The 24,609-nt window shown below is 39.6% G+C and overlaps 1 protein-coding gene across 2 annotated transcripts in view; it reads right to left on the bottom strand.

Moving 5' to 3' along the window:
- WDR27 (WD repeat domain 27) overlaps positions 1–24,609 on the bottom strand; it is a 608,839-nt gene that overhangs the window by 274,394 nt on the left and 309,836 nt on the right. The gene's annotated exons all lie outside the window — the stretch shown is intronic.

The raw sequence follows: 24,609 nt of genomic DNA, 5'->3' as shown, positions 1-24,609 counted from the left end.
AAGTAAAGTAAGGTGGATTCACCATACTCATCCAGCCTTGTGAACAATCAGCATGATTTTTGCAATAATCTCTGGCATGATTGGATGCTTGAAGTGAACACAAGGTCCAAACTTTGTTTCACTTCACCGCCTTTTCCCTCACTTCTTACAATAGTAAACCACTAATATATTTACTATTTCTTACAGAAAGTGTTTCTAAATTCATCAGTGATAACATTACAACTATATTGAATTGCTAATTGCTTAATATAGAAAAGTCATAATAAATGTAATGTGCTCCTCTTTAAAGGAAAACACTAATTAAGATATACTGTAAGTGAGAAGCAGTGATTATTATTACTACCTATATTGCCTAGCCTGTATAAAAGAAGACTTTTGTAGTTACCTATCTTTAATCCACTTTGGTCTGGTCATGTGATCCTGCAGCACAGCTCCACTGTGACAGAAAACAGCTGATGCAGGGGAAAGGAGAGAGCTCCATCAAAGGCTGGGCATAGGAGCCTATGGGCGATATCTCTGCTCTTGAAATTCACAGCTTCAGGATCACGTGACTAGACTGGAGCAGATTAAAAATACAGACCTTTTTCATACAAGTTAGCAGAATTAGTAGTAGGAGGAGAGAGGGAACAGTAAGAATAGTTATAATTAGGCTTCTCTTCCACTTTAAAGTGGTTCCAAAGGCAGAAGGTTATTTTTATCTTAATGTATTCTATGCATTAAGATAAAAAAAAAACTTCTGTGTGTAGCAGCCGCCCTCAGACCCCCTAATACTTACCTCAGCCCTCCTAATACTTACCTGAGCCCCATCTAGTTCCCACGATGTTGCAGGAGACTCTCAGCTGTCTTGGGCTCTCCTTCCTCATTGGCTGAGACAGCAGTGGGTGCCATTGGCTCCCACTGCTGTCAATCAAAGTCAATGAGCCAATGAGGAGAGAGTGGGGGCAGGGCCAAGCCGCCGCTCCTTGTTTGAATGGACACACAGAGCAACAGCTCGGCTCGGGTGCACCCATAGCAAGCTGCTTGCTGTGGGGGCACTCGGCAGGAGGGAGGGGCCAGAAGCACTGGCGAGGGAAATGAGAAGAAGAGGATCTGGGCTGCTATAGTATATATAGTATATAAGTATAATAAGTTTGTTATTTTTAGACAAAAAAAAAAAACATGACTTTAATATCACGTTAAGTCTTTTGCCAAGACCTTCATCTTGTTATTTACAGTGGTTTGGAAGCTAGTTCCATTTCCATTTAGCAGAAGTCTAGGTAGACAGCCAAACATGCAAATGATATACATGTAATGTATATACATTTTTTAACCATCCAATGAAATTGCAATTCTGTTAATCCATTCTTGTGATTCACACATTCCTGTCACACTGTCCAACCAAGAAAAGCACTCCGCGTTTTGTTTTCAATACTACAAGTTCCTGTGCTAATTCCCTGAAAATTCAGCACCAGTAATGATTATGAGTAATTGCCGGTAAAAGAGTTATTATGGCTAAGTGACATTGGAAATGACACAGTTTTATAGGGTAGTCATCATTGTAAATCATTTGGCAGGTAAAGCTGTTGTGACATGAAGGCTTGCGAGAGTAACTACTGAGTACACCGTGAAGCACCCAGGGGATTGACACTCCTAAAAGTGTCGGTTTTCCTGGCAGAGTTCAGCTGAGGATTTCTTTTGAAAGGAGCAGTGTTCTGGTGGAGCAGACAGGGGGAAAGGTAAGTACTCACGCTCTTCCTTGACAGGTACACCTGTTTTGGTACAGTATTTGTCAATGACAATAGTCACTTTCACATATACGCCTCACCTGTGATTTTAACTATTAGGCTGGAGTTCCAAATAAATAATACCACAAGTAAGTGGTCCCAGTACTGACCTTTAGTTACTTCGGATCTAATGCTCTCTTTTAAACCAAGTGTTTTCAGCTAACATAACATGCTAACGTATATCAAAAGATTTTGTGAAAAACATGTGTATTAAGGTCCTGCATTGACTGGCATCAAAAAGAGAACTTTTTAAAAACTCAGTCCATTCACCAAGGTGAATGTTCCCAAGTAGAACACATTACAGCCCAAAACAACAATATTCAAGCCCACTGGCTATTTGGCTGTTGTTCTACTTAGAAAAAAAGATTGCTTCAGTCCCAGCCCCCTGCTGGATTGGTTCTCTAGGTGAGACTTCCTGTCTTCATGATTGCAGACTAATTTGGGTCATATACTAGAAGATTTTTGAACAAACATATGAAAGGAAATTTGCATTAAAGTTTGTACACAAATTCTCGATAACTTGACAAACATCAGAAAAGAGCATCAAAATGTTTGCTTTCAGCATTTGATTTTGGAATGAATTGACTTTCCCAAATGATTTTCATTTGAGAAAATCAATTCCATCTTGCTCCATTGAATTGTCCTGTCACTGTGGTTTAACCCTTTTGCTGCTAGGCCCTGCACTCCACTTTTAAACTCATCTGGCCAGATAATTTTTGCAATTTTTCCATGTATTTTTTATTTTTCCCTTACAGCTTTCAGAGTTTGTAAAAGACCCCCAAACCATATATTTTCTGAAAGCACATGACCAGTAGAATAAAAATAATTAGCTACTGATTTTTAAGGCCACGCAATATTTGCACAAATGTTTATCCAAACAATATTTTCACTGAAGACACACTAAGATCATTATTAGCAAATAACAGTAGTAGAATAGTAGAAAACACAGCAAATTTTACAAAATTCCTGCTTAATATAAAAAGCTTAGCCTGTAATAAATAAGAAATATTTATACATTTCAAATTGCACTTTTTTGGGAAATGGTGAAAATCGAACGCACGCAAAAAATGTAAATATCCAAATTTCTCTAAAAATCTGGAGGTTTTAATTTTTCACTTACAGCTTTCAGAGTTTGTAAAAGACTCCACAAACCATATATTTTCTGAAAGCACATGACCAGCACATGACCAGTAGAATAAAAAGAAGGTGCAACTGATTTTTAAGGCCCCGCAATATTTGCAAAAATGTTTATGAAAACAATATTTTCACTAAAAATACACTATAATCATTATTAGCAGATAAAAACACAGCACATTTTACAAAATCCCTGCTACATTCCAACTAAATCTAAAAGCTTAACCTGTGTTGAGTTAACCAGTTGCCGATCGCCGCACGCCGATATACATCAGCACATTGGCACGGGCAGGCATAAGGGCTTACCTGTACGTCCCTGCCTGCCTGCGGGCGGGGGGGTCCGATCCGAGGTGAGGGGGAGGCCACTGATTCATGGCCACCCCCTCACGATCGCACTTTTCACCCCCAATCACCTCCCTGTACCCCCTGTCACAGTGACACCAATAGCAGTTTTTTTTTCCTGATTATTGCATTGGTGTCATTTTGTGACAGTTATAAGTGGTAGGGCAGTTAGTGTTAGGCCCCTTTAGGTCTAGGGTACCCCCCTAATAAAGTTTTAATCCCTTGATCAGCCCCGTCGCCAGTGTCACTATCGTTTATCTGATTGCTGTATTAGTGTCACAGGTGACGCTAGTTAGGCAGGTATGTATTTAGATTCGCCGTCAGCATTTTATAGTGCCAGGGACCCCCATATACTACCTAGTAAAGGTTTTAAGCCCCTAATTGCCCCCTAATTAACCCTTTCACCAGTGATCACCGTATAACTGTTACAGGTGACGCTGGCTAGTTAGTTAGTTTTTTATAGTGTCAGAGCACCCACCATTTATTACCTAATAAAGGTTTAACCCCCTAATCGCCCGACGGGTGATATAAGTTTTAGGATCAGATAGGATCTGCGTTGCCCCAGGCAGTGTCAGGTTAGTGCCAGTACCGCTAACACCCACGCACGCAGCATACACCTCCCTTAGCGGTATAGTATCTGAACGGATCAATATCTGATCTGATCAGAACTATACTAGCATCCCCAGCAGTTTAGGATTCCCAAAAACACAGTGTTAGCGGGATCAGCCCAGATACCTGCTAGCACCTGCGTTTTGCCCCTCCGCCCAGCCCAGCCCACCCAAGTTCAGTATCGATCGATCACTGTCACTTACAAAACACTAAACACACATAACTGCAGTGTTCGCAGAGTCAGGCCTGATCCCTGCGATCGCTAACAGTTTTTTGGTAGCGTTTTGATACAGTCGCTAACAGTCAGGAGCTTTTTTGCCTGTGAGTCTCACTAGTGTACCACTAAATTTAGAGCCCAAAATGGCAAATCGAAGGTGCACTAGTGAAGAGGCCTACATGTTTCTGAGCATGACAGATAGTGAAGAGGAAGTCACTCATCTGTCAGATTCAGATTCATCTGTTGATTTTACGTCACTTGATTTTTATTCGCTGTTTTTCACCGAAGATCTCTATATCTATATCTAGATCTATTGTGGACCAAAGCAATTTGTACGCTGGTCAACACATCGCCACTATTCCCCAGTCCTCCCTTGCCAGAGATTGAAAACAAATTACGGTTTCCAAATTTAAGATCTTTCTGGGCCTATCCCTCCTCATGGGCATAACCAAAAAGAGTGAGTTGCGGTCATATTGGTCCACTGACCCAATTCACCATATGCCCGTGTTCTCTGCGTCCATGGCCAGGGCACGATACGAGCAGATTTTGCGGTTCATGCACTTCAACAACAATGAACTCTATCATCCTCGTGGAGACCCTGTATACGATCGGCTCTACAAAATTTGGCCCCTCGTAAACCACTTCAACCAACGTTTTGCAGACTTGTTTACTCCCCCTCAAGTTGTCTGCATTGATGAGTCCCTGATTAAGTTTTCTGGCCGCTTGTCATTCAAACAGTACCTTCCCAGCAAGCGTGCCAGATACGGGGTCAAGATGTATAAGCTCTGTGACAGGGCCACAGGCTATACATGTAGTTTTATGGTTTACGAGGGAAGAGATAGTCACATAGAGCTGACAAACTGCCCTGACTACATAGGAAGCGCTGGCAAGATTGTGTGGGACTTGGTGTCACCCTTATTCGGAAAGGGTTACCATTTATATGTGGACAATTATTACATGAGCGTGCCACTTTTTAGTCACTTGTTTGATCATCAGCTTGGAGCATGTGGCACCGTGCGATCTAATCGCCGGGGCTTTCCCCAGCGGCTTGTAGATTCCGGTCTTAGGCTGGGGGAGAGAGCCTGCTTGAAGTTTAATAACTTGCTCGCTATGAAGCTAAGGGATAATAAGAATGTTTTCGTTCTTACCCCCTTCATGCAGACACGACTGTCCAAATTACTACGGTGACTGGTGTTGTGGAGAAACCCCTCTGTGTCCACGAATATAACCAAAATATGGGAGGGGTGGACCTCAACGACCAGTTGTTGGCGCCATACCTAGTTGCTCGTAAGGCCAGACGCTGGTATAAAAAAGTGTCTATACTTATTTCAATTGGCTTTGCTGAACATTCATGTGCTATACAGAGCTTCAGGACAGACTGGATCTTTCCTTTAATTCCAGGAAGAGATCGTCAGAGCCCTTCTGTTTCCAGACAGTGCTCCACCTCACCTTCCCCAACCAAATGCAGTAAGCCGGCTGCATGAGAGGCATTTTCCTTATGTCCTCCCGAGTACCCCTACCCAATGAGCCCCCCAAAAGAAAATGTTGTGTCTGTAGAAAGCGCGGATATAGGCGTGACACCAGCTATTATTGTCCCTCCTGTCCTGACAATCCTGGTCTTTGCATTGGTGAATGTTTTGAGCGCTACCATACACTAGTTGAGTATTAGCATAGGGTACAGCATTGCACAGACTAGGCACACTTTCACAGGGTCTCCCAAGATGCCATCGCATTTTGAGAGACCCCAACCTGGAACCGGGTACAGTTACAAAAGTTACAGTTATAAAAAAAATGTAGAACAAAAAAAAATGTAAAAAAAAAAAATACACAAAAAAAATAAAATTAAAAAAAACAAAAATAGTTGTCGTTTTATTGTTCTCTCTCTCTCTATTCTCTCTCTATTGTTCTGCTCTTTTTTACTGTATTCTGTTCTGCAATGTTTTATTGTTATTATGTTTTATCATGTTTGCTTTTCAGGTATGTAATTTTTTTATACTTTACTGTTTACTGTCTTTTATTGTTAACCATTTTTTTGTTTTCAGGTACGCCATTCAGCTGCAACGCGGATTTATTCATCTTGACAGCAACAGCTTTTGCTCCCACGATACATAAAGCCGTGACTCCAGCGCTGTCGGGGGTGATTTCACCACCACAGTTAGAAAAAAGAGCATATATGCCGAAGCATAGGGGCAGCAGAAGCGGAGGAGTGATTTGCTCCTACCTTTTGCAGGTGGATGCCCCCAGGTATGGTAAGTCTTACTGTTATACTGTAATGTTACTTTGTTTTATTGTTAACCATCATTTGCTTAGCAGGTACGCCATTCAGTTGCAGTGCAGATTTATTTACCTTGACAGCAACAGCGTTTGCTTCCACGATACATAAAGCTGTGACTCCAGCGCTGTCGGAGGTGATTTCACCACCACAGTTAAAAAAAAGAGCATATATGACGAAGCATGGGGGCAGCAGGGGCGGAGGAGTGATTTGCTCCTAACTTTTGGGGAGGATGCTCCTATGCTTCGGCATATATAAATGGTGCATATATGCCCATCATTAGAAGTGGGTGGATGAAGTGAGGTATTCTAATGGTGGGCATACTCACACCAATCAATCTCTTTTTTTCGTTCAGCCCACGGGCTGCATGAAAAAAAAGATTACAATATATGCCCAACAAGGACCAGCAATGTACTGGTATGTTGCTGGACTTTGAGTGGTTATACCAGAATGATGCCTGCAGGTTTAGGTATCATCTTGGTATCATTCTTTTCAGCCAGCGGTCAGTTTTCATGTAAAAGCAATCTTAGCGGCTAATTAGCCTCTAGACTGCTCTAGACTCCCACCGTCTTCCACGGTTTTCTCTGGCTCTCCTGTCCCAACAGGGAACCTGAGAATGCAGCCGGTGATTCAGCCAGCTGACCATAGAGCTGATCAGAGACCAGAATGGCTCCAATCATCTCTATGGCCTAAGAAACCGGAAGCTACGAGCATTTCATGACTTAAGATTTCACCGGATGTAAACAGCGTCATTGGGAAATTGGGAAAGCATTTTATCACACCGATCTTGGTATGGTCAGATGCTTTGAGGGCAGAGGAGAGATCTAGGGTCTAATAGACCCCAATTTTTTCAAAAAAGAGTACCTGTCACTACCTATTGCTATCATAAGGGATATTTACATTCCCTGAGATAATAAAAATGATTAAAAAAATGAAAGCAACAGTTTAAAAATAAGATAAAAAAAGCAAAAAAAAAAATAAAGAAAAAAAAAAGCACCTCTGTCCCCCCCTGCTCTCGCGCAAAGGCGAACGCAAGCCTCGGTCTGGCGTCAAATGTAAACAGCAATTGCACCATGCATGTGAGGTATCACCACCAAGGTCAGATCAAGGGAAGTAATTTTAGCAGTAGACCTCCTCTGTAAATCTAAAGTGGTAACCTGTAAAGGCTTTTAAAAATGTATGTAGTTTGTCGCCACTACATGTTTGTGCGCAATTTTAAAGCATGTTGTGTTTGGTATCCATGTACTCGGCCTAAGATCATCTTTTTTATTTCATCAAACATTTGGGCAATATAGTGTGTTTTGGTTCATTAAAATAAAAAAAAGTGTGTTTTTTCCAAAAAAAAAAATGCGTTTGAAAAATCGCTGCGCAAATACTGTGTGAAAAAAAAATGAAACACCCACCATTTTAATCTGTAGGGTCTTTGCTTTAAAAAAAATATATAATGTTTGGAGGTTCAAAGTAATTTTCTTGCAAGAAAAAATATTTTTTCATGTAAACAAAAAGTGTCAGAAAGGGCTTTGTCTTCAAGTGGTTAGAAGAGTGGGTGATGTGTGACATAAGCTTCTAAATGTTGTGCATAAAATGCCAGGATAGTTCAAAACCCCCCCAAATGACCCCATTTTGGAAAGTAGACACCCCAAGCTATTTGCTGAGAGGCATGTCAAATCCATGGAATATGGACAAATAATATGCACAAAGTTGTCACTAATTTATATATTGCTCAAAAATGCCATGGGGATATGTGAAATTACACCTGAAAATACATTCTGTTGCTTCTCCTGAGTACAGTGATACCACATGTGTGAGACTTTTTGGGAGCCTAGGCGCGTACGGGACACTGAAAACCAATCACCGCCTTCAGGATTTCTAAGGGCGTAAATTTTTGATTTCACTCCTCACTGCCTATCACAGTTTCGGAGGCCATGGAATGCATTGCATTGGCATGCATGCTATTATTGAGCTTATGATCTACCAAAACCAGCAGATCCTTCTCCACCATGAATTCCCCCAGTTCTACTCCCCCTAGCATGTATGATGCATGCATACTCTTAGCCCCCAAGTGCATAACTTTACATTTCTCAACGTTAAACCTCATCTGCCACATAGTCACCCAATTAGACAGTGCATTGAGGTCGGCTTGTAAATTAGAGACATCCTGTAAGGACGTTATTCCACTGCATAGCTTGGTGTCATCTGCAAAGACAGAAATGTTACTTTCGATCCCAGACCCAATATCATTTATAAAGGTATTAAAAAGTAAGGGTCCCAGCACTGAACCTTGGGGTGCACCACTGATAACCTTAGACCATTCAGAGTAAGAATCATTAACCACTACTCTCTGAATTCTGTCTTTTAGCCAGTTTTCTATCCATTTTCCAAATTCTATTACTGTAAAGACAGCTTAACTCTCGTTTAACTCATACTCTCAGTCTGTTCACACAAACTAATCCTGTCTAAAACGTTGTCCACTATAGCTCTGATGAACCGACAATCTGATGTGATTTTCTGTGCATTCCAAGTACAGACCCAGACATACATTTCCATCGTATCCTCCTTAAACATTTTCTCAGGAGCAATGGCTCATACAGGAGCCCTGATAGAGTGCTGCATCTTTATTCTCTTGGCTAACCCCACCTGTCCTTCATAAGATACAGTACATCCATTGGACTACCTGTTCAGCCAACCTTTCTCTGCCAGAAGCACTTTTGGCTCTTCCGGTGTCCTTTACCACATTTACAATATGACAAAATGCTTTTGTCACACTTCCTTGAACTTGAATGGAAAAAAATAGATAACATTTAACATTTTCAAATGCATCCTTAAAATTTCTCTGGCCAAGAGCTAACTTACTAGTGAACAATTTGTTAATGTCCAGAAAGATGATATTTAGGGAAGGAATGTATTACGTGTGACAGCACGACTCACCAAGAAAGAATAAATCAGAAACAATCTAGACACATCAAGACATATCATGCATAATGTGGTCTGCAAGTCATACAGGACTCAGCCAGGTTATTGCATAAGCAATCATTAAAAAGATAATGACATAAAACTGAATATATCCTTATATGTACTCTCATATCCTAAGAATAAAATATTGCAACTTCCCCATTTTCCTTGAATACCAATTAGGGTTAGGAAATTTAGTCTTTGAAAAAAAGCCCTTCCAAAAATAAAAACTGGCAAATGATGAACAGCATTCATAGTACTTTAAATCTTACATTTTCTGCTTACATAAGTTCAGATGAAAACTATTAGTGGTCAGTAGAAGCAACTTAATTCCTATTCATCTAGGAAGTGATGACAAGTAAGACTTAAAGTAAAAGTATCACTGCTACAGAATGTTTATTTTGTAACAGTACAACAAATGAGAACATTCTTTCAGTAGTTATTATGTAAAAAGATACTAACTGCTTTAATTACTATTATAAGCCAGACATTTAATCTTCTTTTTCCTTAGACTGGTTAGTAAAACTAATGTTTCCCTGGTATAACAAGGCGTATATTTATGAATTTGGAAGAAGTCCTCTTTGCCAATAATATTTTACAAACCCAAAGAAAATCTATTATCTTAATCCCTTTATGGATCAAATGCAATACTAAGACCAGATAACTTAAAGTGTAACTATAGCCAAAATAAGCAAATGACATATACAGTATGACACAGTCTATCACTAGCATTAAGACAGCAATCCCGCCGTAACATTGTTTATTACCTGGTCATCCAGCCAGTAAGTCTGTTGTTTTTCAATGTCCTTTAACAGACCAGGCTGTCCAGGAATGGTGGACGTTAAAGGGCTAAATCTACTAGCCCATCTAACACTACCATACTAACATACTTTTCCTAGAACATGACTAAATCTTCAAAGTTAACAAAATTTAACCTCCTTATTCACCTACAGTATCTGATATCAATTTTTGTCTATCTTACTAATGTTTTGGACCAGGGTGGAGCTGTGGCCTATTTTGAGTCCAGCACAGAATTTGAGTTACAAAAACATAATCTAATAAAAAAGCTGTACAAGGTATGATTGAACTCCTGGGTGGTTCAGTGGATATGCAGTTGGGTAAAGGATAGATCCCAGAGTGTGGTTGTAAATGGGGTTCACTCAGAACAGAGACCAGTCACTAGTGGTGTACCACAAGGCTCTGTACTAGGTCCTGTTCTTTTTAATCTATATGCATGTGATCTAACTAAAGGTTTGTTGGGCAAGGTATGTATTTGCTGATGATACAAAGTTGTGTAATAGGGGTAATATCCCTGGAGGAGTCTGTAACATGGAACATAATTTGGCATTGCTAGAGGATTGGTCAAGGCAATGCAAACTGCAGTTCAATGTTTCAAACTGTAAAATAATGCCCCATAGGTAAAAAAAAACCTTGATAGAGTACAAGCAAAAAAGGAGAAAGGAATGGGACTTTGTATGAGGCATGTCACTGAATTGATACCTTGTTCATATTGATCATTAAATTATTTATCGATTACAAATCAAGTTAAAAAGTGTCAATCTTTAGTAAAAGACACAATATACTGTAAATACCAGTTCACTTGTATGAATATACAGTTATTATACAAAGTAAAATACAACATGTTTAGCAGCGCAGTTTCATAAAACGCTTATCCATTGATAATAATTAAACATAAGCAATTGCTTTTAGTGAGCCAAACTTGTCTGGGCATCAGTTCGATGTATACTCTATGCACGTTTCATGGCTCACACCAATCATCAGGAGTAAAATGCTCTGAGATGAAATCAATAACATATCTATAAATATAGAATACCCTTTAAACGGAGAACCATCTCTCAAAAAAGGTCTATAACTTACAAGCCCAATGGTGACGCCCAACCTGTGTCCAAAGGAGGATGGGGGACAGGGATGATGATCTCCCCCCGGGGCTGAGGTGAGGAATCCCATCCAGAACGGAGACAGCAGCCAGGTGAAGACCAGGCGACCATATCACGACCATGTGAATCTTGTGCATACTTAACGCCCCAAACTGCACTGCAGGGATATAGGGATGAAACCATGTGAAATTAATAAACTGTTAATGGAATGAACCTATACCAGTGAGTGAGTGAAGGTGATGAATAATGTGTAATTACTGCAATGATCTGAAGTGTGCTAGCTAAAGGGACTAAAACCAAGGGAGATGTGTATGCACATACCCACCAGAAATGATACCAAAACCAAAACCCACCATGTGATGACTATGTGCACACCATAATAAAGGTGAACTATAAAATGTGAAACTAAAATGAACCTAAAATGAACCTGAAGAGTGTTTTGTATAGAGACTCAGTTACCTTGCGTGCGATTCTGTGGATGTGAGTATGCCTGGGATCCCTCTCGTGTGAACGGCCCATATGAAATGGTCAGCTGGTCAGCCTGAGCCACTTCTATCCTAGGTAAGGTCCCCACCAACGTCATGAAAACCCGCCAGTAACGGCTATTCTTGATAGAGTACAATATCGGGGTGGGGTACAGTGTTAGGCCAGTACCACAGAAAAAAAAACATTTGGGGTACCTATTTCAGATATTGCAAAATGAGCAAACAGTGGGGCTAGGCAGTGGAAAGAGTGAATAGAATGCTAGTGTGGATCACTGGAGGGGTCACCAGTGGGAGGAAGGAGGTTCTGATTCCCCTTTATAGATCTTTAGTGAGACCTAATTTAGAATACTAAGTCCAGTTCTGGAGACCTCACTTACAGAAAGATATTGATAAGATAAAACAAGTCCAGACGGGCAACAAAAATGATGAAAGGTCTGAGGAATAATACAAATCAGGAGTGTACAGTCTTGAGAAATAAAGGGAGAGGGAAAACATTACTGAAATACTATAAGGGGTGGAATATGGTTGAGGAGGACAGAATTTTCAATATGAAGACAAGATCAAGAACATAGGGACATAACCTCAAACTAGTGGGAGGAAAGTTAAAACTAATATTAGAAAGTAGTATTATTTTACTAAAAGAGTAGGTGATGCTTGGAATACCCTTCCTCAGACAAAAAAGGTTAATAATAAAAAGCATAAAGAAAAATAAAATAATGGGGCAGATTTAATGGACCATATAGGGTTGCTGACATTATATGCACACCATTGATCTGCAGGTAAATGGAAGAGTGAATACAATGTAACAATCATGTTATATTGTTTTTCTGAATGATGCTTCTGGAATTCTGTTTAGAAGCTCCATTATTCGCAAGAGTGCCTGTAATACTCAGGAAGTCCTGGCTGTCATTTTGACATCTGGGAATTGCAAGCAAGAGCTGCAGAAGGAATGGCAGCAGGGAGACATGGCAAACTACATATGCTCTGTGTACTTTGTTGAGGTTTTTTGAGTGTGTATAGTAAGCCCATGGTCCTCAAGGGGTTAAGGATGATGTTTAGCAAGTACCCATTTAGAACAGTGACTTATGCCACGTACACACGATCAGAATTTCGGCCTGCAAAAGACCAATGAGAGTTTTTCGTCGGAAAATGCGACCGTGTATATGCTCCATTGGTCTTTTGCTGGCGGAATTCCGAATTTTTCGGTCGGGAAAAGTTCCTATCCGAAAATGCAATCGTTTGTGGCAATTCCGACTTGCAAAATCCCTACGCATGCTCGGAAACAATTCAACGCATGCTCGGAAGTATTGAACTTCATTTTCTCAGCTCGTCGTAGTGTTGTACGTCACCGCGTTCTTGACGGTTATAATTTCAGCGTACTTTTGCGTGACCATGTGTATGCAAGGCAAACTTGAGTGGAATCCCGTCTGAAAAGCCATCATATCTTTTCCAATGAGAAATCCGCTTGTGTGTATGCGGCATTATTTATGTTCTTCAAGTGACCAAAATGGCTATGAACAGATGCATGGATATCCTCACCGTTTACACAACTTAGTTGTTAGCTAATAAATGACAAATATAATGAGTTTTAGCACTAATTAACAACATCTAAAAGTGTACAACATACTAATGAGAATGCATCAAGTATTTTTCAATCTGCTTCTCCAGTTTTTAATTTCTACAAAATGTACGCTCATCTACTGATGCCTGATTTATAAGATTTTTTTCTATTTCATCCAAACCACAGGTTCATAAATCTGGGTCAAAAAGTGCCTCAGCTTCAATTACTATTTGCGTGCCACCCAATAACAGACTGTTTACAAAATATTTTTGCATTCCTTGATCATAATTCTTATGTTAGAGAAAGCCATATGATACTAAGTCTGATAACAATTTTGTATAATATCCTTATTGTTGCTTTTGATTTTTAACATATAACTAAATCTAATAAGTTCATATTGCAAAAGAACATTATTTTTGTATCTAATTGTTCCCAGGAACAGTTTCCAAACCTGTCCTTATTGATAACAGGTATATGTTATATTAAGAATATGTAATTTTTCCAATCTGCAGAGATCATAGAGTAATTACACTATTACTACTAAATGCTCAGATAAAAGCATTGTGCTATTTCCAGACATTGGGATATAAATAAATTGAGAATAACGTTGTTCATATTTGTTCCTGTACTTTAAGCCATTTGATATTTTGCCACAAAGAGCAAGTCCAATAAATCATCTGGCTTCTAATCTTTATTCTGCAGTCTGACATAGAATTAAAGGGCAAGTGCACTTCCAATGCTTTCACGCTGCAATAACTATTCATACCAATGGGTGGGTCCCGACAGTGAGAATTGACTAGTACAGGTTGTGTGGCGTCTATTGAGTATGCAGAGATGCTGGGGTAGGGGATTGGGGCCCAATAAGGGTCAGCTAAATAAAGTGCACTCTTTACAGTGACTTAGTCATAATAAAATTATAGTGGCTGCAATTGCTTGCCCATCATTTAAAAATGCTAGTTGCCTGGATGTGCCTGACTTCAGTCATTTTCAGTCACAGAGCCTGAACATGCATGTTGTAAATGAGTGTCATAAAAATGGCAGAATTCCATATCTCTATAATATTCTGGATCAAAGGAGCAAATTTACTAAAACTGGAGCACTTAGAATCTGGTGCAGCTGTGCATGGTAGCCAATCAGCTTCTAACTTCATCTTGTTCAATTAAGCTGACAATAAAACATGGAAGCTGATTGGTTTCTGTGCAGAGCTGCACCAGATTTTGCACTCTCCAACTTTAGTAAATCGCCCCAAAATGACTTAAAAAGCATTCAAGGCAAAAATCAGCATAACAGCCAGGGAATTAATATTCTCAATGGACAGGTCAGCAATGGCAGAACCCTTTGCTTTACTGACAGAGTCACTTTCATTCCATCTGAGACTGCAGATAAGGGGGCAGAATGTGAATTTTTCATAGACTTCTCATTTTTTACAGTTGACTGGTACTGCTGGTGAGTATTTGTGCATTTATTAATTTGCATCACTCCTATCCACAGTGAAAATTACTAGATACGTCCTTTAACCACTTGAGCTCCAGGTGTTTTTACCACCTTCATGACCAGGCCATTTTTTACTATTTAGCACTGCACTACCTTAATTGGTAATTGTGCAAAATTTATATATTTTGTTTTTCACACAAATAGAGCTTTCTTTTGGTGGGATTTGTTTTTTTGTTTTGTTTTGTTTTTTTTTTATTATTTTGTGATATAAAAGTAAAAACAGTTTGAAAAAAAAAAAAAAATTTTTTTTTCTACTTTCTGCTATAAAACATATCCAAAAAAATGTAAAAAATGAAATTTCTTCAAATATTTTGGCTAACATGTATTCTGCTACATGTTTTTTGTTAAAAAATCCCAATAAGTGTATATTGATTGGTTTGCGTGAACGTTATAGTCTACAAACTATGGTATAGATACTGGATTTTAACATTTTTATAGTGGGACTGCGATAGTGTGGCGAGCAATCTGACACTAACTGACGCTGGAGGGGGAACTGACTAACTGGCACTAACATCTCCAGTGACACTAATACAGTGATCAGTTCTAAAAATATACACTTTCACTGTACTAATGACACTGGCTGGGAAGGGGTTTACATCTAGGGCAATCAAGGGGTTAAATGTGTGCCTAACAATGTTTAGCGTGTGTAATACTGTATGTGCTGTATTACTAAGCAATATGCTGGTTTTTGCTCCCAGGAAGAAAAATAAATGGCACATTGCTGCTGTCTGAAGAGAGCCCTGTGTTGTTTATCAACACAGGTCCCTCTTCTGTCATTTGCTCTATCGATCGCTGGGTACGGGCCATAAATCATTGGCCAGGACCCGCTGATCGGCTTGTGCTGCAGCAAATGACAGCACAGTCTTCTGGCTGCATGTGGAAGTGGAAGAAAGGCACGATGTACAGATACGTGATTGTCCCTGTACAAGCAAGCCAACCTGCCACAGTAAATGTACTGCGGCAGGTCGGCAAGCAGTTAAAGTGTATTGCCACTTTTGTAGCATTACTAGGATAATATCTTCTTTATATTTGTTACATATACTTATTCACATAGCATAACTTTAAAAAAATAAAACTTGCTGTTTACACTTTACTTCTTTTTAGAAAACTGAAGTATTCCTCTGCTATGCAGAAGGGGCTCTGCAATGCAGAGGAGATGTGGAGGTAATGTTTACGATAATGAATAATGTATGTTCTGTGCTGGCAGATATCAGCTGTAAACTAGATTTTAACACTGTCTAATCTAACAAAGGGATCCAGAAGCTGGGCTTCTGCATTAAATTTTAATGAGGGGAACACTGTATCTCTGTTTGTCAGTGGGGACAGACTGGGTTTTGTCCAATTTCAAAATGTGCAGAAAAGCTTGCAGTCTACCAATGTCTTGCTCTAAATAAAAACCCCAAAAAGTAAGAAATGTTAAAAAAAAAATGATGTTTAGGTATGCTCTGTGTATGGGAATGTATATCAAACATATGATGGGAATTTCTCAAATTTGAATGCAAAAGGGGAAATATACACTTTAAAGTCATATTGTAATTGAATGCCATTAAAAATTACCTTTCCTTTTCAATTTGTAGCTCTGTAATTTTCAGTAAAATGCAATGCAATATGACTACCTGGAGGTGTTCTGTACACAGAATGTGTATGGAATGCCCCCCCTCCCCCCCCCCCCGAAACACCATTTCCTGCTTCTATGATTGGCTCACTGATTTTTCCAGAAGTCTGCACTAAGATATAAGTCAGATTTCAGGCATCCCCTGGAACAAAACTGTCATTTTTGGTGAAATACTCTCAATAGGAAATTACGTCTAAAGGGATGCAGACCCTGCAATTTTTCTAATTAGAGCCCTCTAGGTGCCGTAGCGGACTGGTAATTATGAAACCACTCCCATACACATTCAGGGTTTTTTTAATCAGCCAAAGTGGAGTTACTCTTTAAGCTTAGTTGTTTATGATGAATGCCTTCAATTCTGTGGCTGAGGCTGAAAGTATGGCAGGTCCAAAAACTGCACTTAGCATTTTTGTGTTTTTTTTTATCTCACTTTGTTTGGAGCTGATGTGAAGTAATTGTTAACTAGAAAATGTCTTGCTGCCCAAAGCAGCCAAACAAAATCGGTTTCATTTTTAGACTTGATATGCAGAATAGTTAGTTTGAAGCTGATTGCTTGCTATAAGAAAATAAAATTTGTATATGTGAAATCCTCTTCAACCTGACTAATACAGAAACAGTCAGGTTATACTGCTGATTACAGGAAGTTGGGATGCTGACATACAGAATAAAAGTGAGCCAGCCCAACATAATCCTTCCGTTATCCAGCATGTCTCCGTTTTGTGAAAAAACAGTACCAAGGGCAAGAGCAAAAACGAACAGAGGGGCGGGACCAGTGTTCATCAATAGAATAAAATTAAGATCTTACAATAAATACAAAAATCTTACTGTGACATCCTAAAGTCAATTTAGGGAAAGGTAATAGCCATTGACAGACCCAATACACAATGGTATCTGAAATACCAATACCTGAGTCTGAACCAAGGAAGAACTTTAGCCAGACAGAGAAACAACCATTACTAAAGGAAAACCTAGATGATTAACACGGTGCTCTAGACCAGGTTATTCCTGGTTAGGAAGGAGTATGAAGTGCCTTCATCAATAGGCTGTACATCAGTCAATGAAGAAGGACCTAACCTCCAATGATAAGGTTCAAGAAGGCCCCAGGGCGTACTATCCCCACCAGGGTGTACTTGAAGCAGGATCTCAATGGTACTGTCTGCTGACAATCCAGGGGAACACAGAACTATCCAGCGATTAAAACTTCCTGCCAAACAGGAATGAGGAGGAGCACCCAGAAACAAAATCCTCCTTCTTCAAAGTAGAGACCACCAATAGAGAAGAGCCAGATGGAGATGCAAAGACTACTTTCTACAAAGACTACAATGTGGTCAAGCATAGCACACACAGCACCATTCAGTGTAGGGAATAGGGCACTTAACCTGTCATAGGGAGAACTCCTTGACCTTCCCAGAGATGAAGGCCCATCAACATATGAGTGATGTCCAGTGGAGGCTAGGTCAGGCTAGGTCAGAGTACAAAGAATCCCTCAAGGAAGGGAGGAACCAGACTGAAGATCCATAAATGTGGAAACATCAGCAAGTAGTGTCCTTACATGGCAAGAGGAAGAAACCAAACCATTTAGTCTAAGAGATTGATAGGTAACACCAATAACTACTTTGCAACAGAAAAAGAAGTGACTACATTGTAAGGGTATTTCCTTGGAACCCTACAAACTCCGAAGGAGGTAGAATGTTCCCAACAGATAAGGATGGAATTATGGCCCACTAAAAGTGGGCTTCTTAAATGAGGATTTAAGCTACAGAACCTCACCCAACAGTAAACCAAAGTAACCAAAGCCCACCATCTGAGAAGCCTGATCCAAACAAAACTCATGGGAATTAGGCCTCCCCAAAGGGTACAGACTGAAAGAATCCAGAAAACTGACCCTCTTGGTGGGGTTATCAGACTGTTCCGTGTTGGGGATGCCAAGGTCCAGTGTTGTGACTAGCAAATGAAGCCTCAGCTCCTCATTAGTGAAGGGAACAGTAGAAATTGATCCCTACTGATCTCAAAGTTTAGGAGGTCCCTCCGGAAGAAGTAAATTTGGGGGGGTACCAGACACCCTAAAAAGTGAGTCCAAATCCAAAGCAAGGGACCACTCCTCAAGGAGGAGTATAAATTAATACAGGGTTTCATTCCTGAAGACGAGTCTTCACTACTAGGATACGGGTCCCAGGTTATGGAGCATCCAGACAAACCTGGGAAGAGACACTGCTGAGTGCAGTGACCCTAGAAAAGGGTAAGGGGCTTCTGAAGCAGATGACAGGCACAAGAACTTAGCTTGTGAGCAAGAGGGGGTGACTAGAGCTTGCTGTGGAGGCATGATACTTAAGTGCCCATCTGGACTTGCAAACAGTCCCCCACTTGTAGAAGTGCGGCACAACTTCATGCAGAAATCTTACCAGAGGAGTTAACTGACCTCTGGTTTAAAGCTCTATGTCTTGAATGGGGGCAGGCTGAAGGAGTGGAGGATCAGGTAAGTAAAAGTGCTTTTCCCTGTCCCCTAAATGTAAAGCATTAGTTACCTCTTGCAGTACAGAGACAGCCCACTGCAAAGAAGGATTTTTAATTTCCCCAGAGTTCCATTAGAACTGACTGTCAATGAAATATCTAATGCTTAGTACATCATCCACCCACTTGGTGGTTTGCCTGTTAAGGTGGATTACTTGTGTATCTTTGGTGGGAAGAGACCACAAATTAATTCCCTCTCAAAGGGAAAAAGTTCTAAAACATTCATGAATCTTCAAGGTGTTTTCAGCTCCTGTAAAGAAAGGGGTCAAAGAGTGAATGTAGCAAGAAGGTCTTTGCAGCTCTAGGAGCTCTAAAAGACCTAAGGCCTGGAACAACAGGATGATCCTCCAGGTGCAGGGTAGTACACATTGCATCTATAAGGTCTGAAATAACCACCTGTAAATCTGAGTCTTCAGTAGAGCAAGGTGACCCAAACACAGCTTCATCAGAGGTAGGCTGTTGGAATTCTAAGACTTAATCAGAGACAGTGATAAGGTCACAGGGCCAGCTTGAGTAGAAGACTCACAGTGTTCAGAGTCAGATTCTGCAAAGGAAGGTGCTAGAGTGGGCTTAAAACCTCAGCAGGCCAACCGCGAAACAAACAATTGCCAAAGCTTGGAAATCCCTGTCCTTAATAATTGTACATATTATGTCAGTTAAAGAAACCTTACAAGTAAAGAGGTTTTTTTTTCCTTTTCTTTTTACAAAAAAACAAAACTGGTTTCTGTTTAACCCCTCATTAAATCTTAGGATATCCTAATCATCTCTAATAGACACTGTCTTCCCCTTCTCCCCTTTCCACATGATTTTTATTTATTTCTAATTTTCAATAAAAAAAGTGTTGCATTAAAAAAAGCACGCAATTGAAAAAAAAAATATTTCATTTGTAAATAACTTTACAATGCTTTGTACCAAAGTCTTAGGGGTCTATGCATAAAAAAAATCACTATGCAAATAGCTCAAGCATTTTCCTTGTGGATATTATGATAGGCCAAGTTGCCGCACTTGCTGAAATCTTTTTAAACTGGAGCCAACTTGGTGGTCTGCCTTAACAGTAGTTAAATGAATACTCAGTTATAGTGATATGTATATTACTTTAGGGTATATATAGTCTAGTTTTACCTTTAGCCTGACAGTAAGGGAGCACATAGGCTGTGTGAAAGAATAATGCAACAGTAAAGAAAAAAAGAGAACATTTTGGCAAGGTTTTATTTAGTCCTGAATAAAGCACACTCTAGTATAAAAAGTAAATAATGATGTAAGCTATGAAAAAAAAAAAAAAAAAAAAAGTTAACATCCTCCAGTCTGTGTTTCCATAGAGAATGTACACATTAGTACAAAGTACTTTCTAAATATTTAAGGCATCCTTTCAGGGACCACATAACCTCAAAATCTTTAATGACATGACTACATGAAACCAAAGTCCAGCCACAATGTAAGCATAATGATAATGTCCAAATGAAAAGTAATCCATAGTACTATGATTGCAATTACATATCTCACCAAGAAGTAAACTGTAAAAATTACCTCATATATACACATGAAAAACATTTGTTGACCATGCTAAATATGAGTTACATGTGATCTCTTACAAAAAAAATCCTGCATTTTTCAAATGAGATGTGTTTTACTGCAAATTGTTAGTGCATTGTAGTGGTTGAAGGCCTATCTTCAGCGTTAATAAGGCCCCCCCCCCCCCCTTCCCCTTTTCAAGCACCTTCCCTGCACTATGAGCCTGCAATACATTCGTTTTTTTCATTCAACCAACTGAATGGAAGAAAAGCAGCCATTTCCTCACTCATACATTCGAAGTGCATGGGAAAATCCTCCCTGCTGTATTTTTGTATTCTGGCAGCCAAACTCCCCCACCATCATAATAAACTGATCAGCGCTCATTAAGTGGAGATGTTCCAACAAGCCCATTCAGGAAAAGTTGATTCATATATCGATTTCTCATGAAAGGAAATGGCCATACATGGATCAGAATTCGGAAGGTATACAATACACAATACTTTGCCAATACAGGATTGGAACAACAGCTAGTTTTTCCATTGTCATTAAGTGGCCTTCTTCACTCCCCATTTCATAAATTAATTACCAGGTTTAAATCATATATATTACTTGGGGATACTTTAATAGCATGGAGAGAAACCAGGAAACTTTACTCATACCCCGGCACTGTATCCCCTTATTTACCTATTTACTTTACAGTGGCCTTTCTATCTGGTAACCTTGATAATTTATTCATTCTATGGGTAGATAGAAGGCTTCGAACTAATAGGTTGAGTTCACACTGGCATTAAAAACAGGCGTTTGAGGGGCCTTAAAAATGCCCCTCAAACGCTTATGCAAATGATGCAAAAAAACATGAAGCATTAGCATTGCTTTGCTTCAAAATTGAAGCTACATGTCAAGTCAGGAGGTGTTAGAAGCTCTTCAAAGCCTCCTATTCAAGTCTATGGTAACGCTCAACAAACGCTCTGGCAGGCGTTTGCGGCGTGGCAGTTGCAGTGCGGTTGTGGGGCGTTAAAATTTGTATATTTCTGTTATTTCCAATTGTGGAACAGTTTTAATGCGCCTTAACGCTCATCAAACTCTTCAAAACCTAAAGCTCATTCACGCCAGTCTGACACCCATACTAACACCATACAAACGCTATAGGAGCATTAGAAATTTAGCCAAGTGTGAACAAACCCTTAAAGACTTCCTTGATTGTGAGAATAAATTAGAACCTTTCTCAATTATTCAGGCTAAATATGACCTTCCATCTAGCCATTTCCTTCCGCATACACAAAAAAGGGCTTTTCCCTCCCTCCCCAGTGTCCTTCACATCTCCTTGCTCACCATTGTCCCTTTACTCCCAGAATGTCCTCAGTTGCCGTGCCTGCCATGAGTGCCGCCCCTCCCAGACCCGCGGGGCTGCCCACCTCAGCTCCCGGTGTGGGGTTGTTTCCTGGACTGTCTGTGGGGCCTTGCCATTGCACCTTCAACATGCCCAACCTGAGTAAGTAAGCCTTGGTTATGGTGGTCCCATACTTTACCCCTAACCTTGTTCTTGTATTTTTACTGGTTTTTCATTTTTTCAATTTTATAGAAACTACACGTGCCTGCTCCTGACGAGTGGCATAAGCCACGAAATGCGTAGAGCTCTTGATTGCCGTGTTTCCACTAGTGTCATAAGAACGTCAAATCATTATGTGTTTTGTACCCTTACAGGCCAGTGAGGCCATAGGTCCTGCAGGCTATATCCTTTTCAATTAATGGCATACACCTTTATTCTGTGGTGAACCTGGGAATTTTAAATATTTCTACCAAATATTTTTACCATATGATATGATCATTTTATTATCAATTTAGAGTCACTATCGTGATTCATGCATACTTTTGTTGTTACCAGCATATGTACTATGAACTGTGCTCAATAGTCCTATTACCTATGTATGTTAAATTACCTTTGCTACTTTGAATATGTATGTATAATGCAATGTGTAATAAAATTCCTTCATACTCACCCTAGATATCTGTTGTGTTTTGTTCAAAAGTTGAAGAGCCTTGTTGATGTTTGTAATTTTTGTAAACTATGTTTGTTTTTTCTTGTTTGTTGTTTTTTTTGTTACCTTATTGGTGTTGTAAATGTATTGCCATGTATTGTTTGTTTTGTAATATGTCTTGTATGTTTTTAAAGTTTGCAAAATAATATATATAAAATTTACCTCCTGTCCCACTCCAATCCTTCTATGCGTGGTATCACTTTGGTGGGCACCCATTATAAGCTCAGCTTAATTGCAGATGACGTGATTTTGTATGGTATTGAACCACATATTTCTCTGCCCAATATCTAGGCTGTACTGGCTAAGTTTACTTCTCTCTGGAGGTTAACAAGAATAAGTCCATAACAGCTCCTTATCGCCTGACTGTCTGCACTCTCTTCAATATAACTATACTTTCCAGTGGAAACCACTCTTCCTTCTACAGGGGGTAAAATAAGTATTGCACATGTCATCATTTTTCTAGGTAAATATATTTTTAAAGGTGCTATTGACATGCAATTTTCACCACATCAGTAACAACCCATGCAATCCATACATACAAAGAAACCAAAACAAATAAGTCCAGGAATTAAGTTATGTGTAATAAAATGGAATGACACAGGGAAAAAGTATTGAACACACTAACTGAAATCCATTTAATATTTCATACAAAATCCTTTGTTGGTAATGACAACTTTAAGATGCCTCCTGTATGGAGAAACTAGGCGCATGCATCGCTCAGCTGTGATTCTGGCCCATTCTTCCACACAAACATCCAAATCTTGAAGATTCCATGGGCCTCTTCTATGAACTCTGGTCTTTAGTTCTTTCCATAGATTTTCTATTGGATTCAAGCCAGGTGATTGGCTGAGCCATTCTAGCAGCTTTATTTTCTTTCTTTGAAACCATTTGAGAATCCTTGGCTTTGTGTTTGGGATCAATTTCTAACTGAAATGTCCACCCTTGTTTCATCTTCATCTTTCTGGTAAATGGCAGCAGATTTTTATCAGGTATGTTTTGGTACATGTTTCCACTCATCCTTTCTTCAATGAAATCAAGTTTGCCAGTACCGTATGCTGAAAAACAGCCCCACACCATGATGATCCCACCTCCAAACTTCACTGTTGATATGGTGTTTTTGGGGTGATGTGCAGTGCCATTTGACCTCCAAACATGGTGTATAATATGGCATCCAAATAGTTCAATTTTAGTCTCATCTTATCAGACTACAGTATATTTTCCTAGTATTTTACAGGCTTGTCTAAATGTTGTGCAGCTAACTTTAAACACACTTAAAAATGCTTTTTCTTCAGCAATGGAGTCTTGCGTAGTGAACGTGCATACAGGCCACAGCAGTTGAGTGCATTACTTTTTGTTTTCTTTGAAACAATTGTACCTGCTAATTGCAGGTCTTTCTGAATCTCTCCACAAGTGTTTCTTGGCTCTTGGACAACTCTTCTGATAATCCTTTTCACTCCTCTGTCAGAAATCTTGCCAGGAGCACCTGGTCGTGGCCAGCTTATAGTGAAATGATAATCTTTTCACTTCCGGATTATGGCCCCAGCAGTGCTCACTAGAACATTCAGAAGTTAAGAAAACATTCTGCAACCAATGCCATCAGTATGTTTTGCAACAATAAGGTTGTAAAGGTCTTGAAAGAGCTCTTCGCTTTTACCCATCATGAGATGTTTCTTGTGTGACACCTTGGTAATGAGACACCTTTTTATAGACCATCAGTTGAGACAGAAGCAGCTGATATTAATTTGCACGGACAAGGGGCAGGATTACTTTCTAATTACTGATAGATTTTTACTGGTGTCTTAGCTTTCCATGCCTTTTTGCATCTCCCTTTCTTCATGTGTTGAAGACTTGTTCCCTGTGTCATTCCATTTTATTACACATAACTTAATTTCTGAACTTATTTGTATTGGTTTCTTGTATGTATGGATTGCATGGGTTGTTACCGACATGTGGTAAAAATGTTATGTCAATAGCACCTTTAGAAATATATTTACCTAGAAAAATGGTGACATGTTCAATACTTATTTTACCCGCTGTATATCTGGGGGTGCACTTGACAGTATCGCATGATGACCTTTATGCAGCTAACTACACCACATTGCTGCGAAAGCTTGGCTCACTCTTGCGTGAGTGAAATAAATACCCCATATCATGGCTCGGAAGAGTGGCCGCCATCAAGATGACATATCTTCCCAAGTTATTAAATTA

Source organism: Aquarana catesbeiana, linkage group LG04 (assembly GCF_042186555.1).
Source record: "Aquarana catesbeiana isolate 2022-GZ linkage group LG04, ASM4218655v1, whole genome shotgun sequence".
Classification (NCBI taxonomy): Eukaryota; Metazoa; Chordata; class Amphibia; order Anura; family Ranidae; genus Aquarana; species Aquarana catesbeiana.
Note: the sequence above shows the minus strand (reverse complement) of the source record. Positions and strands in the feature narration are given on the sequence as shown.